Raw genomic sequence first — 17119 nt, 5'->3', positions numbered from 1 at the left:
GTAAATATGAGAAAACTCACCATAGGTGAAGGCAGAAAGAGTTGCCCCAGAAAGCAAAGAGTGGGAAACAGCAATCCACGCAGAGAGCAAAGGGCCAGGGACGTGAAATAAGACAGCAGTGTAGCAGAACCGGGACCAGTTCAATATTGCTGCTGCATAAAATACAGATAAAGGGGTGCCTAGTGGGATGTCAAAAGCCAGCTGATCAGTAGTCACATTGCAAAGAGCCTTTGATAGCTTGCTCTGGAGTTTGGATTTTTTCCTATAAATGACAGGGAGCTAGTAAAGAGTTTTAGGCAAAGTAAAGGGTTTGATTTCTTAGATTGAACTCTCTTATAATGGGCTCCATTCTGATTGAACAAAATAAAATACTGGCTCTGACTTGAAAAAGGAAGTCAGGCCAAGATCTGGAGAAAAAGCACTGCATTTCCTGAGGTGTGTTTATGCTTAAATCTACAAGAAAACTTACAAGAGAACCTGCAGGTGGAGGACCCATTTGCCATCAGTGCTGCCTTCTGGAACAGCAGCAGCAGAATTGAGAGCTTATATGCACCAGGTAGTAGCTAAGGATTTTTAATGGATTATCTTATTTAATTTGCCCAACAATCATACAAAGTCCACAATACTGAGAGGGAAACTGAGGCCCAGAGGGGTCAAGCTGCTCATCCAATGTCCAGCTGGTGAGAAGGACCCCCAGGGACCCCACACAGTCTTTCAACCTCTGGCATCACACCCCCACCTCCCTGCACATACACAAACACGCACACAGTGGTGCGAAAACTCTTGCATAGATCTGCGCCTCTATTTGTTTTCCTCCTCTTTTGGAACGTGAGAAAAACTATGTTTCTATGTTTACTACATACTTCAGGATCCGGTTTTGTTAGACATGGCCTCACACCGGAGAGAATGTGGCGGGAAGGGCACCAGCGTGTCTCACTCTGCAAAAGAACCCCGGTTGTGATTCAAAACAAAAACACTCTGAGCAGCACTGGAAACTCCATTTACAAGTGAAGCGCAGGTTTTCTAAAATGAGAGACGATTCCAGGCGGGGAGCAGCCTCTCATTGCCTATTCATAAGGGAGCCTGTCTCCCAGGGACTGTAATGTTTCCAACCAGGCTGTGCCCAGACCAGCAGCCACTGTGCAAACAGCCTGTCCCTGGACTCAAAATCTTGATGTAAACATATATGATACAGACTTCAAAGCACACTTTTCATCATCTCACTGCAGCGGCTCTAATGTTAGAACTTTGAACCTTGTATTATGAGCTATGTGTCTGGGCACATGTATACTTCTATGCATAGGATTCCCACAGGCTGAGATATTAATGTAATAAGAAAGATTCCAAAAACCATCTGCAATCTGTTGCATTACTTTTAAGTCACGAGTCACAGTGTGCATGCACACACATGCACACACACACACTCACATGCGAGCAGTACTATATAATACAGCTCTATGGCTTTCTTTATTTTGGGGTGTGGAAGTCTAGGATAAATCTCACCTTTCTTCCTTGCACCTTCCCTCACACTGCCCCCAAAGCTTTGTACTCTTGAAAAAAACTCTGGGTTGCCTCTGTGTTGTGTACCTTTTCAATGGAAAAAATATGTAACGTGAATCGAAACACACTTGCTGACAAAAATGGACATGTGCATCACAGGACAGAATCCCTGGCTCTTTCCCAAACTTGAAATTTTGTTTAAATAGACTTTATTTTTAGGGAAGTTATAGGGTTTAAAGCAAAATTGAACAGAAAGTCCAGAGTTCCCATATACTACCTTTCCCCCACATAATCACAGCCCCTCCAACCATCAAGAGCCTGCATCAGGTAGAACATTTGTTACAACAGATGAACAAACATTGACAGATCATTATCACATAAAGTCCATAGATTATATTATAGTTCACTCTTGGTGTTTTATCTTCTATGGGTTTTGACAAATGAATAATGACATTTATCCACCATTGTAATATCATACAGAGTTAAACTTGAAATTTTGACTGCCTAAAATTGTTGACTAATGGACAAGAATTCTAGTGGTACTAAGATGTCTACAAGGCCACTTCACTTTCATCCTGTTCTGTCTGAATGTACAAAAAGACAACACTCTTCTCTACTTGAAAGCTCCACAGATCCACTTCCTTTTATGAGTGTCAAAGTGAACTCAAGAAATGTGCCATATTTGAAGTCACAAATACACAGAAAGTATAGCTTCTTGCTCCCAAATGTGGTTTGACAGGGCAAGGACATGCACTGAACTGTGGAATTTTGAGGCTGGTACCTTTTTGAATGGGATCTGGAAGTGGGGTTCTAAAGCATGCCCAAGATGCTAATTCGAAAGCTATTCCAGGTTACACGAAATGCGATGAGCAAAATTATACCATCTAGATTTGGAGACGACGGATGAAGCTGGGGAGTAGGAAGGCGCCTTGGACACAGATGAAAGGAGCATGAGACCCTGCCAAGCTTTGAAGATGAGGAATGGCTAAATTCCATTAAAGACCGTGGGACTAGACTGAGATTTGCTAGAAGAAAAAGTATTCACTGCCTGAGTATTTTAAGAAAATGCAAGTTGCCTCATTGGACGAGACTAGAAAGAAGAAAAAGGAGTCAAGAGGTGGAGGAGGAGGAGGCTGCCGTAATCAGCACAGGAAATGGGAGAATGTCAGGAGGAAAACACCATTTGGGGATTTGAGGGCAGGGTCAGCTTTTCTAGGCTGCTCCTTGCTGATGCTGGAAAGTGTTAGTTTGAATTCCATTAAACATGACCTGGTAACAAGGATGCAAGTGGGCCTCCACATAAGCAAGAGGAGAAGGCATGGTTAGTTATGGGGATTAAGTGGCCAAGAGGGACCCAATTACTTTGCAAAGGGGCCCTTTTTCAGCAGATCATCCATTCTGCCTCTAGATGCCTCCTCCTCTGTCCTCTGAACTATTTCTGTCACTGACAAGCCAGGCATCAGCCTAAACTCTTCACAAACATGCATGTGCATACCAGAAGTTATGTCTCCACTGGAATAGGATGGAGGGAAATTCCAAAAGAACTGGTGACCCCCATGCAGTGGCTGAAGGGGCTCAGCAACCCCAGAGGTCAGGAGTACAGATTATGTCAGACATTTGGCTCACTTCATAGTCTCCTTCAGTTTGAGGGTGTGTGTTCAAAGCCAACCACAGCAAGCAGAAGAGAAGGAATGTGTTTTGTACCTTGGTACTGAAATGCCTTGTCTAATTTCCAAGGGGTACCGAATGTGATGGTGATCAGATTTGTCACTACCTAGAATTAAGTCTTGGTCATTTCCCGGAAACTGGGAAATAGCTCTGATAAATTAAATCCAGAGTTCATCTCAAGCCTTTTATAAGCCAGCAGTTATAAATACATGCCAACAAAATCCTTTACTAGAACTGTTTTGACAAAGGCGAGTCTCCTCCAGGGCGCCCCCCCCCCTTATTTTATTTCCTCCAAAATTGACTAATGAACTGGGCAAAGACTTTTTAAAGGATAGAAAATGAAGTGAGCTTCTGAAAAGTCAAGTGCTGGCTCTCACTGGAAGTAGAACTCTTTATTAAAACTTCCCTCCAGAACTTGAAAACCAGTGATGGCCATTTTTAAAGAGGGTCAATTAGTTAAAAATGAAGTCAATCAATTAAGAATGTACTGAGTCCCAGAGGGTGCCCAGGACTTGAGAAACAGGCCAACTCTTGTGTCAGGCTGCTCCCTAGCACCTGAGCCAAGCCAGCTCCTACAGCAGATGATTTTCCAATACTTGGCCAGGGCCCATCTTGACAAATGATTGAGGCAGCAAAGTGTGTCTTTGGTCCCTCCCCAGACTCTCCTGAACTCGTGTTCTTGGCTGAATGTCAGTAAGTTTTTCCAAAGTCTTTTCTTTCCTTTTTTTTTTCCCCTTCCTTTTTTGGCCACCTGGTGGCATATGGATTTCCCAGTCCAGAGCAGATCTGAGCTGCAGTTGTGACCTATGCCACAGCTGCAGCAACACCAGATCCTTAACCCACTGTTCTGGTCCAGAGATTGAACCCACATCTTCATGGATACTAATTGGGCTCTTATCCCACTGAGCCACAGTGGGAACTCCCCCAGAGTCTTTTCTTAACTAAGGTGATTCAAATTCAAGGTATGATTCCTTCTGGGAAGGAAAACTGTGAGATAGAAAACTATCAGGACCCAAATAAGGTGGAACCATGAACTAACAAGCAACAGAGTCGATATTTTGGAGTAGAGGCTTTTTTTTTTTTTTTTTTTTTTTTTGCCACTCTTGTAGCATGCAGAAGTTTCCTGGGTCAGAGACTTAACCCATGCCATAGCAGTGACAATGCTGGATCTTTAGCCATTAGGCCACCAGGAAACTCCCCCCCCCACTTTTTTTTTCCTATTGAAGTAAGTTGATTTACAATATAATGTTAATTTCTGCTGTACAACAAAGTGATTCAGTTATACACACATACATTTTAAATTATATTCTTTTCCATTATGGTTTATCATAGGACACTGAATATAGTTCTCTGTGCTATACAGTAGGGCCTTGTTGTTTATCCCCTCCATGTATAATAGTTTACATCCACTAACACCAACCTCCCACTCCATCCCTCTTCCTCCCCCTTGGCAACCACAAGTCTCTTCTCCTTGCCTGTGGGTCTGTTTCTGTTTTGTAGATATATTCATTTCATGTCATATTTTAGATTCCACATATAAGTGATATATGACATTTGACTTTTTCTGACTTACTTCACTTAGTATGATAATCTAGTTCCATCCATGTTGCTGCCACTGGCATCATTTCATTCTTTTTTATGGCTGAGTAGTATTTCACTGTATATATGTACTACATCTTCTTTATCCATTCATCTGTTGATGGACATTCAGGTTGTTTCCATGTCTTCGCTCTTGAAGGTAGTGCTGTCATGAACATAGGGATGCATGTGTCTTTTTGAGTTATAGTTTTGTCTGGATATGTACCCGGGAGTGGGATTGCTGGATCATATGGTAACTCTATCCTTAGTTTCCTGAGGAACCTCCATACTTTTTCTCCACAGTAGCTGCACCAATTTACATTCCCACCCACAGTGTAGGAGAGTTCCCTTTTTGGAGCAGAGGCATGAGGTTAGCATGGCCCCAGTGGCTAGATTTGAAGGGAGAAAACTCAGCAAGAATAGACATGTTACTAGAAGCTCACTCCACCTTCTCCTCTATATCAAGATCATGGGGGTTTTTTAGAGGAGAGAGGTTGATGGCAGTAGGCAGACATTGCCCTGGACCCACTCAGCACCATGCCCTCCCCCTCCCCTGGTCTTTTTGCAAAATCGTCCTCTTAGTCTCAAGGCATATACATATTAGATTCAATGTTAAAATCATTTCAGATTGATCAAGGACACACTCAATTGACAATGCTCTCTGTAACAGCTTTGTGTTGCCAGGTGTCAGACTGCATTTCCTGCCCATTTCAACACCAAACCCCAGGTGTGGTTGCCACTATCGAATTCCAATTAGTTCATTTTGAAGGATGCCACCCATGGGTAGGTACATAGGGAACCTAACTTTGAAGTTAGGACTTCTCTAAACCATGCTGGTTTAAAATCCCAGGGAATTCCTTTTTGCAGCAAACCTCCTAGGGTGTTTTTACACAAGGAAATGAAAAACTAAAATTACAGTATAAGGTATTCAGCTGATTTCCCTGGGGGGTTTTGGTTGGGAAGAAATGTACTACTGTGAAAATTTCATCTATCACAGGCTTGTAAAATTCATCTCTTTCACTCCTAAACCTACATAGACTAGTTGAAACCCTCAGATTCGGGGCATCTTATTTGCTATTTATTATTCGGGAAGAATATGTGTAATTAAATTCTCTATCTGTGTTTTTAAAAGGTCGTTTCAAATATGTATTCATAACATGCTTTTTTAACTCTGATCTAAATTTTAGCTTAATTATTTTTTTAAGGCTGCACCTAAGGCATAAAAAAGTTCCCAGGCCAGGGATTGAATCTGAGCCTCACCTGCAACCTTATGCTGTAGCTGCAGCAACACCAGATTCTTCAGCCCACTGCACCAGGCTGGGGATTGAACCTGCACCTCTGAGGCAACCCAAGTCTCTGCAGTCGGATTCTTAACCCACTGCACCACAGCAGGAACTCCTAATTTTAATAAATGGATAATATATGTCCTTGGTATAAAATTTGAAAAGTGTGAAATGATGTATGGAGAAAAGTCTTTTTATACCACTGGCCCCCAGTCATCCAGTCTCAGAGGCGTCGACTGCTACTAAGTTCTAGTTGTGCTTCTAGATACATTCCAGGCAGATTTGTGAAGTGGATATTTTTTTTCACACAAATGGTAGAATATCATACTGGCCCTTCTATACCTTTTATCATTTAACAATATATCTTAGAGAGCCTTCCATATCAGTGTGTTCTTTTTAACTGCTATGGAACATTCCATTTAGCTATACCCCAATTTTTTTTTCTTTATTGATAAAAACAAAAACAACCTAAAAATGTAGGTTGCTAACCATATAAAAAATACTGGAATAAATAAATCATTTCACAGAAGCTGAGTATAACTGTAAGATAAATACTTAGAAGCAAACTGCTGGGTCAAACAGTGCGTTTTGTTTTTAATTCTAGTAAATACTGCAATTGCTTTCCACAAAGGTTGTAACAACATGAGCAATGTATGATAGTGCCTGTTATCTACCCCTTGACCACAGAGTGTATGATCAATTTTTTTTAATGTTTGCTAATGTGATAAGTGGAAAATGATACATTTCATTGTAATTTTATTTTGATTTTTTTCTTATCATAAGTGAAGCTGAGCTTTTTTTTCATATATTGTAGAGCCATTTGTATTTGCTTTTCAGTCAACTGTCTTCATATCTTTTGCTAGTTTTCTAATAGGCTTGGACCTTTCTATTTTTAAAAATTTATTTCATTATTTCATAGTTAATTTACAATGTTGTATTAGTTTCTGGTGTCCAGCAAAGTGATTCGGTCATATATATATATTTTTTTCTTTTTCATATTATTATATATACATATTTTTTCAGGCTAGGGATCAAATTGGAGCTACCGCCATCAGCCTATGCACAGCCACAGCAACACAGGATCCGAGCCATGTATGCAACCTACACCACAGCTCACGGCAATGCTGGATGCTTAACCCACTGAGTGAGGTCAGGGATCAAACCTACAACCTGGTGGTTCCTAGTCAGATTCATTTCCACTGCGCCACAACAGGAACTCAGTTTATATTATGATTTATCATAGGATATTGCATATAATTCCCTGTGTTCTACAGTAAAGACCTTGTTGTTTATCCATTCTATATATAATAGTTTGCATCTGCTAGTCCCAAACTCCCAATCCATCTCTCCCCCACCCTGCCTTTCTCTTGGCAACCACAAGTCTGTTCTCTATGTCTGAGTCCATTTCTGTTTCATAGATAAGTTCATTTGTGCCATGTTTTAAATTCCACAAATAAATGATATCACATAGTACTTGTCTTTCTCTTTCCTTCTTACTTCACTTAGTATGATAATCTCTAGGTCCATCCGTGTTGCTGTACATGGCATTATTTCATTGTTTTTTATGGCTGAGTTGTGTCCCATTTTGTGTGTGTGCGTGTGTGTGTGTGTGTGTGTGTGTGTGTACATATAAGTATACTATACATATATCACATCTTCTTTATCCATTCATCTGTCAGTGAACATTTAGGTTGCTTCTATGCCTTGGCTATTGTAAATAGAGCTGCTATGAACATAGGGATGCATGTATCTTTTCTAATTATAGTTTTGTCCAGATATGCTAAGGAGTGGAACTGCTGGACCATATGGCAACTCTATTTTTAGTTTTTGTTTGTTTGAATTGTTTGTTTGTTTTATTTTTAGGGCCAGACCTGCTGCATACGAAAGTTCCCAGGCTAGGGGTCGAATCAGAGCAGTATTTGCCAGCCTATGCTACAGTCACAACAAAACAGGATTCAAGCCTCATGTGCAACCTACACCATGGCTTGCAGCAACACAGGATTCTTAACCTACTGAGCGAAGTCAGGGATCAAACCTGCATCCTTGTAGGTACCAGTCAAGTTCTTTACCCCCTGTGCCACAATGGGAACTCCCCTTTATTTTTAGTTTTTTGAGGAACCTCCATACGGTTTTCCATAGTGGCTGCACCAATTTACATTCCCAGCAGCAATGCATGAGAGATCTCTTGTCTTGGACTTAGAGCTTTCTTTTGCTCATCAGTTAGTTCTTTCCATCAGGAAAATCATGCTTTTGCTGTGATAGGCTTTTAAATGTTCTCCCAGGCTCTTATCTTCCTTTTTACTTCTATAAAAACCAACCTCTACTATTTTTTGCCATACATAAATATTTGATATTTTTCAATAGGACTTTAGAATTATCTTAAATGCTTTTAAAATTAATAATAATTTTTAAATATAACAATTCATGCCTGTCCTCTTAGACCAAGGAGAGTTAAAATTTTACATTATACCAGTATTAGTTTTCTTTGCTGCACAACAAATCACCACAAATTTAGCAGCTTTAAACACTGTTCATATATTATCTCATATTTTCTCTGAGTTCAGAATCTGAATATGGTATAGCTGAGTCCTCTGCATAGGGTCTCACTAGACTGCAGGTAAGATGTTGGCCATGGCTGGGGTCTCATCTGGAAGCTTAACTGAGGAAGGGTCTGCTTCTCACCTCACTCAGGTTTTTGGAGAAGTTATTTCCTTGAGGCTATAGGCTTCATGACAACTGTCTTCTTCAAAGCCAACAATGGGAAGAGACACTAGAACCAGAATGGAATTTTTATAATGTAACATAATCATGGGAGTGACATCTCATCACCTTTGCTATATTTCTCTTGCTTAGAAGCAAGGCGTAAGTCCTGCCTACACTTGAGGGGTTTGGGTACACGGACATGAGTACCAGAAGTCAGGGGTCTTTAGGGATTACTTTAAGATCTGTCTGTCCCATGCATAACATGAAGCTCTAGGGAAAGTATAGAGATGAAATCGCTGGGGAGTATGTTCTTAAGAACATAAAGTATAGAAGGAAAAATTAAAATAAATTTAATAAAAGACATGATGTGGAAAAGTCCACTAAAAGTGATACAAAATAAAATATTACGACTTTAGAAAAGGAGGAGGGAATCTGAGAAGTCTCTTTGAAGAAGACAGCATTTGAGTTGAGTTTTTGGGGTCATTGTGGTTATTACTATTGGAATTGAAGAGTTAGCATTTACTGAGTGCTAAGTCTATCCCAGGCAAAACACTGTGCAGTTAGGAGTTCTCAGCTTTGTTCCAGCCAGAGCAGCCCCATTTTAAAATCTATCTTACACATTACACTTTCATTTAAGATGTTTATTTTATTAAGGGGTTCTCATGGCTGAAAAACAAATATGAAACCATAGGTTGGGATTGTGCAGGAACTTCAAAGAAGGTCAACGCAATGGCAGAGCTAAGGTTCCAAATTGAGTTCAAAATCTACCAAAACGGGGCCAAACAGATAAAACCAGAGGTGTACACAGTAACAATCATATCTTAGGGAACTGTGACTGGAGAGTGGGAATTCTGACTTTCATCCAATCCTGGCCTCCACTGGGGTCAGGGTGGGAAAAGGACTGTCCAAAAGTTAATGGGACTGGGAGCAGAACTGAATCACTGCCATGCCCTTGAACTAAGTGCTTGGGGCAGAGGGCATGGACTGGTTCCACAGCCTGACATGAGGTTTGTGGTGACAGGAGTGGAGGAGGCTAGAAAGGAGGTAAGAGGTGTCACCTATGAAGATTAGGAGACTGCAGTGGCAGCCTGTATGCGTAAACTGTGGTGAATTTAGCTGCTCTGGATGGCTATCTTGAAAGCCTTCTTTATGTTATAATTACAGAGAATAACTCACTTATGACTTGGAAGTCAAAGCTTGAATCTCCTCCTACTTCTTCTGATTCAGACAAGACTTTGATAATAGCCATTCACTGCTTGTCATGACTGTAGGTGACCTGCCTAGATCTATTTTTTAGATTGTATCTCCAACCTGCCATCATTTCAAGCAATGGTTTTCTAGCTGTATTCTTCTGTGGAATGTCAAGGGTATCTCAGGAATGTGGGAAGCTTTGAGAAGAGACACAACAAGCTCCCCACAGCATCTTAACCAGAGCAGCCCTTATTTCATTTCCTTAAAATTCCATATAAGCTTTGTTTCAAGAAAGGGTATCTCTGTTTAAAAAAAAAATTAAATGATTATTGGAGTGTCTGTTTTCTTATCTTTAACAAGAAAAATCAGTTTAATTTCTTTTTCATCACATTTCTTTTCTGACCACAAATGGTATTACTGAATTTGACTCCCCTCTTTAATCATTAGATTTAATTCTAAATGATTTTGGCTGCTAACAAAAAAGTCAAACCTTTGCTCAAAGAATAAAGATCAGTCACTAATTTGAAGACTCAACAGAATGTGATGTGGTCTCTGAAGAAGATTCCCGAGGATGTAGTCTGCAAATATCTTGAGCAAAGCTATCATTTTTGAAATAAGACATAACTCCTCAAGATGACTACTCTGAAAGATATAGTGCTCAATAATAAACATACAGAAGCTCTACATTATTCACTCTCACATTCATAGTTTTTCATTGGAAAGAAGTTCCAAATGTCTGAAATCTAAGGTTCAAATCTGAACTCAAAACTCTATAACACTGGTCTCTGGGGAGTGAACCATCTTGACCCAAATTTGTCATCCTGTAAAAAGTAACTTTCTTGAAGGACCCACTTATGCTTTTGCATGAAGGAGTCACTTACACTTTTCAGTTATAACTCACTCTATTTGGTAAGGAAAACACATGCTCTAAAGTTGTTCTGACATACACTCAGCAGTCTTCACTACGTTTTGGTATACTCATTTAAAACTCAAGTCAATTGCTTTGCAATCAGACCAAAACAAGCCTGATGGTTACCCTACTGTGAGATTTTGACCTGAGAGTAAATGTGTAATGGGTAAAAATTTTAGTGCACAAACATAGGTACAAAAAACCATCTATTTTTCTAAAATTCAGTTTCTATTTCAGACTCTAATCCCAGTCAGTTCAGGTCCTCTCCAGAATGACCTCACCACCCTCAACTCCTGCACTATCCTTACAGTAACATTTATGTTTCAGCAGACATTGTGAGGTCAAGACATGGTGAAGGGACAATTGGTTCTTGATTTTTGTCACTTATCTTGGCTAGATTCCATAGAAATATTATGTCCTATCAGGCACCTATACAATTATGGTCTACACAATTGTTGCTGAACTGGCCCAAACATGAGATCACTCCAGGCCTGGATTTTTTTCATCTATACCAACACTCCTCTTGGACATCTGATGAGTATTTTCTACTTGTACCATTCTAGGTATGGAAAAATTCTGCAAGATGGTCTCAGGCTGGTCTATCTATATCCTCTGAGTAGTGATCTTTACTTCTGTTCTTTCAGGCAGTTCACGAGGTTTGCGTCTCCTTGCATTCCATCCAGGAAAAAACATGCAAGTTCATTCTTGTTCGGAATCCTTGTAAGCCTAACTGAGGTTTCTATCATGTGCATGCTTCCTTTACATATTATACCACTGCTGACTCAGTTTTGAGGGTAGAAGCAGAGGACAAAGTGTAAGGCCTCTTTTTAGAGACATTCACCAACATATAATACTCTTCCTCCCATCTAATTATCTTTCTCCCTCCTACATGGGTATTCTTAACTTATCTTGGAAAGGAAACCTGACTCACACAATTAAGCACACTCCCAAATCCACACTTTGGACTTTATTCCCTGAGTCTTTGGGGGCTTAGCATTTGAAAGTCAAACATCAGGGTTTTTTTTAATGAAAAGCCTTGGCTCTTAAACTTCCACTTCTGCTCAAGATGAAATAACAGAAACAGATCTATTTTCCTTTCTGAAACAACTGAAAAATTGCACAGGATTTATGAAACAACGGTTTCTAAAATACCGGACATCAAGAAAAAAAGAAAAGTAATTCTTGAGATATGGAAAACTGACCACTAAAATTGCACTAGCTTGCTGCCTGGAGAGTTTCCATGCTGTAACTCATGGGGATGCAAGTGGAGTCCAAGGGTTTCAGAACTTGAGGAGATGGAGCTAGAAGTTCAGGAAGGCCAAATGTTAGGATTCACAGGGCTACACACTACAGAAGAGAGTGCTATACAGAGTAAGAACTCAAGAGGTGTAAAGAGTCCCAGCTGAGTACTGTGTAAATGGGTGTGAGACAACTACTTGAAGCCAGGAAGAGCCATCCAAAAGAAGCAAAGGAAACAACCCCACAGCTCACGTAGAATAGAGAATAGTTCCTGTTCCCACCAGCCATAGAGGAAAACTTTCTAATTTGTGATGCATGGGTACTCAGAAGGGTTTGGCCTCAGGAGAAAAATTAGCCACATTAATCAGGCAGCTTTTGGTCCTACCTTAAAAAGCTTAAAAGTGAGACTCAAAAGCATTAAACTGTTTCCAAGTAACTCAACCAGCTCCCAGAAAAAAAGTTCAATAATATTTATAGGAATAAAAATATCTGTTACCTAACAAGGTAAAATTTACAACTTCTGGCATCTAATCAAAATTACCAGGCATGTAAGCAAACAAACAGGAAAATACAACTGATAACAATAGATTAAAAACAACCACCACAACAATCTAAACTGACTCAGTAATAAACAGATGACGGTACATAAAATTTTTAAACATTATTATAATGAATTTCCATATGTTCAAGAAACTAGAAAAATGATTAAACATGTTAAGTAGAAACCTGGAAAGTTTTTAAAAAGACATAAAATTTTCAGAGATGAAAATTATAATGTCAGATGAAAAATACACTGGATGAGATTAATGGGAGATTAGCCATTACAGATGTAAAGCTTAGTGAACTTGAAGATACAGTAATAGAACCTATCCAAATATAAAACACAGGAAGAAAAAAAGACTGAAAGAAATGAAGCAAGCACTGGGGACTTGTGGATAACTTCAAGCACCCCCATTATACATGAAATTGGAGTCCCCAAAGGAGAGAAGTGGATAAGAGGGGCAGAAAAAAAATTTGATTAAGTAATTAGTGAAAATTAACCAACTTTGATGAAAATTACAAACTCATACATCCCAGAAGTTCTACAAACTCAAATCTAAGAAAAAATCCAAAACCTATTCCTGAAAATAAAAATCTCTACAAACTATGAATAGAAGGAAATTTCTTCAGTCTGATAAATACAGCTATGAGAAACCTATAATTAATATCACACCTAATGGTGGCAGGCTGAATCCCTGAGGTCAGGATCAAGGCAAGATCTTGCATCTTTTATTCAACATGTATTAGAAGTCCTAGACAATACAATAAGGCAAGAAAAAGGAATATAAGCCATTCATATTGGAAAGAAAGAGTAAAACTTTATTTATAAATGACAGGATTGGCTATGTAAAACTGAATAAGTCAGTTTAAGGTTGCAGGATACACTGTAAGTATACAAAAATTAATTGTATTTCTACATTAGCAATGAACACCATAAATTGAAATTTTAAAGAGAAATCCCATTTACAAAAACATTAAAGGTATGGAATACTTAGGGATAAATCTGACAAAAAAATGAAGGTCTATACACAAATGCAATGAAACATTGCTCAATGATATTAAATAAAACCTCAAAAAGGAAGAGTTTACCTTGTTCATGAGTCAGAAGAGTCATATCATTAAAATATTTATTCTTCTTAAATTGTTTCATAGATTCAGCACAACCTCAATCATAAACCTAGTAAACTCTTTTGGTAGGAATTGACAAGCCAATTCTAAAAATCACATGGAGGAGTTCTCTTATGGTGCAGTAGGTTTAGGATCAGGGGTTGTAACTGAAGCAGCTAGGGTCAATGCTGCAGTGTGGGTTCTCTCTCTGGTCCAGGAACGTGTGTGTGCTGTGGACACAGGCAAAAATAAAAAATAAAATAAAAAATAAAAATCATATGGAAACACAAAGAACCTGCAATAACAACAATAACAACAACAACAACAGAAACCCAAAGCTTTTAAAAGGAAGACTAAAGACAAAGGGCTTATAGCACCTGATTTCAAGACTTACATAGAACAACAAAAATCAAGGCATTGTGGTATTGGTATTAGATAGACAAAAAAAAAAAAACCAAAAAAAAAAAAAACCAAAAAAACCAATGGAATAAAATAATATTTCCACATAGGGACAAATAATTTTGACAAAGGCAATTCAGTGGAGAAAGGATAGTCTTTTCCAAAAATGGTAATGGAACAGTTGGATATCCATAGGTCAATAAATAAACTTTGACTGATACTTTTCACTAAATCAAAAAAATTAACTCAAAATAGATGTAGACTTAAATGTAAAGCCTAAAATTATTAAACGTCTGGAGTAAAACATTGAAGAAAATCTTTGTGACCCTGGGTTGGCAGAAATTTCTCAGTACAATACTAAAAGCACTCTCCATAAGAGAAAGAATTATTTATATATAGGACTTAATTAGAATTAAGAACTTATACTCTTCAAAAGACACTTTTAGCAGGATGAAAAGATAACCAATCCACAGGAGGAGAAAATACTTGCTAATTGACTAGATGATGCAGGGCTTGTATCCACAATATTTAAATAACTCTTAATACTCAATTAAAAAAATAATCTTTTTTTTTTTGGTGGGGTCTTTTCTAGGGCCACACCTGCGGCATATGGAGGTTCCCAGGCTGGGGGTTTAATCGGAGCTGTAGCCACTGGCCTACACCTAGCCATGTGTGATCCGAGCCGAATCTGCAACCTACACTACAGCTCACAGCAATGCCGGATCCTTAACCCACTGAGTGAGGCCAGGGATCAAACCCACAATCTTGTAGTTCCTAGTCAGATTCTTTAACCACTGAGCCTCGACGGGAACTCCAAACAATCATTTTTTTAAAGACACGTCACCAAAAAAAAAAAAAAGATATACAGATGGTTAGTAAAAGCAGGAAAGGATGCTCATCACCATTATTCATTAGGGAAATTCAATTTAAAACCATAATCTGGGAGTTCCCATTGTGGCTAAATGGTTTATGAACCCGACTAGTATCCATGAGGGTGTGGGTTCAATCCCTGGCCTCATTAAGTGGGTTAAGGATCTGGCTTTGCCGTGAACTGCGGCGTAGATCCCAGACATGGCTCAGATCCTGAGTGGCCGTGGCTGTGGTATAGGCCGTCCTCTCCAGCTCCAATCTGACCCTTAGTCTGAGAACTTCCATGTACCACAGGTGCAGCCCTAAAGAGAAAAAAAAAAAAAAAAAGCATAATCAGATACCTCTACACACCTATTACAATGTCTGCAGTTTAAAAGATTGACTGTACCATGTGTTGGCAAGGATGTGAAACAATTATGACTCTCACACACGGCTGGTGGGCATGGAATATGGGTAAATTCTTTAGAAAACTGTTTGATAGTTGCTTAAAAAATTAAACATGCACCTACTATACGACTCAGTCATTCTACTCCTAGGTATTGATCCAACAGAAATAAAAGCATGTGTCACAAATGTTTATGGCAGCCTTTCTTATGCTAGCCAAGACCTGAAAACAAACCCAGATGTTCATCAACAGGTGAATGGACACACCACAGTAGAGTCATACAATGAAATATTATTCAGCAATGAAAGGGAATGGACTATCAACACAATAACCTGAGTGATTATGCTCAATGAAGAGTTCCCATAGTGGCTCAGTAGTTAGTGAACCTGACCAGCATCCATGAGGACACAGGTTCGATCCCTAGTCTCACTCAGTGGATTAAGGATCCAGCGTTGCCATGAGCTGTGGTGTAGGTCATAGACACGGCTCAGATCCCACATTGCTGTGGCTCTAAGTGTAGGCCGGCAGCTGTAGCTCTGATTCCCCTAGCCTGGGAACCTCCATGTGCTGCGGGTATGGCCCTAAGAAGACAAAAGAAAAAAAAATAATTATTATGCTCAGTGAAATAAGCCAGATAAAGAGACTAAGTACTGTAGGATTCCACTTACATGAATTTCTGGAAAACCTGCCAACTAACCTATAGAGGCAAAAAGCAGGTCAGGGCTACCTAGGAAAACAAGGCAGGGGAAAGGAAGGAAAGAGGGATTATAAAAAGGCACAAAGCAACTTTGTGGGGATGGATATGTTTATGATTCTGACTGTGATGATGATTTCATGGGTGTGTACATTCTTTAAAACATAATGTTGTGAACATGAAATATGTATGATTTTTGTCAATAAAGCTGTTTTCAAATGCCTTTGCTCTTGAAACTCAAATGTATTTTCTCTCTTTCCTTCTTTTTTTTTCTGTGTTAATTCTTCTCCAAGGCAAGATACGCCACCAGCTGAGCGAAGGAAGGATAAAGTATACAAGGATGTGCACAAGGAGAATAAATCTAAATTTATATCTCAAAATGCACCAGGTTCTACAAGCACTGGAGTGCAGTGGAGGGAACATTGGACAAATGGTGGCAAATTTGCCTGTGTTCCATAACTTCCCTTTCAGGTGGGTTCTCTTGGTATGTACATGTGTCGGACTTTGTTGTACAAATCTTGGGGGTTGAGGAGCTTGTCCATATCAAAAGTGTGAGGTGAATAGATCTTATATACAGTATTCTTCAATTCCTCTCCATGAACACTTCCTTAATTTTCTTACTACTCTCCTTCCCCACCCATTCTTATTTATTCTCCAATCTAGACCCACTTCTTTCATACATATATATATATATATATATATATATATATATATATATATATATATTTTATTTTCAGCCATGGCATACAGCAGCTTAATGTGGGACCTCAGTTCCCAGACCTGGGATTGAACCCGGGCTGCAGCGATGAAAGCGCTGAGTCCTAACCACTAGACCACCAAGGAACTCCCAAGACCCACTGCTTGGATGATTCCACCAACTCACTCACTCACTCCTTCTGCATATTCTGGAAGACTCAGAAAGTTATATGATAAATTTAGCCTGAATAAGATATTAGTAATTCAGTGTGAATCATTACACCTAGCACAGGGTTTAAGAACAAAGATGCTGGAGCCAGGCTGCCTAGATTCAAATCCCAGCTCCATCCCTAACT

At 39.3% G+C, this 17119-nt stretch overlaps 1 non-coding gene across 1 annotated transcript; it reads right to left on the bottom strand.

Annotated features, from left to right (window-relative positions):
* On the bottom strand, positions 16839-16910 carry TRNAE-UUC. Its single transcript has one exon. It is a non-coding gene; the product is annotated as a tRNA-Glu (tRNA).

Source organism: Sus scrofa, chromosome 1 (genome assembly GCF_000003025.6).
Source record: "Sus scrofa isolate TJ Tabasco breed Duroc chromosome 1, Sscrofa11.1, whole genome shotgun sequence".
Lineage (NCBI taxonomy): Eukaryota > Metazoa > Chordata > Mammalia > Artiodactyla > Suidae > Sus > Sus scrofa.
This window is presented reverse-complemented; position numbering and strand designations above follow the sequence as displayed.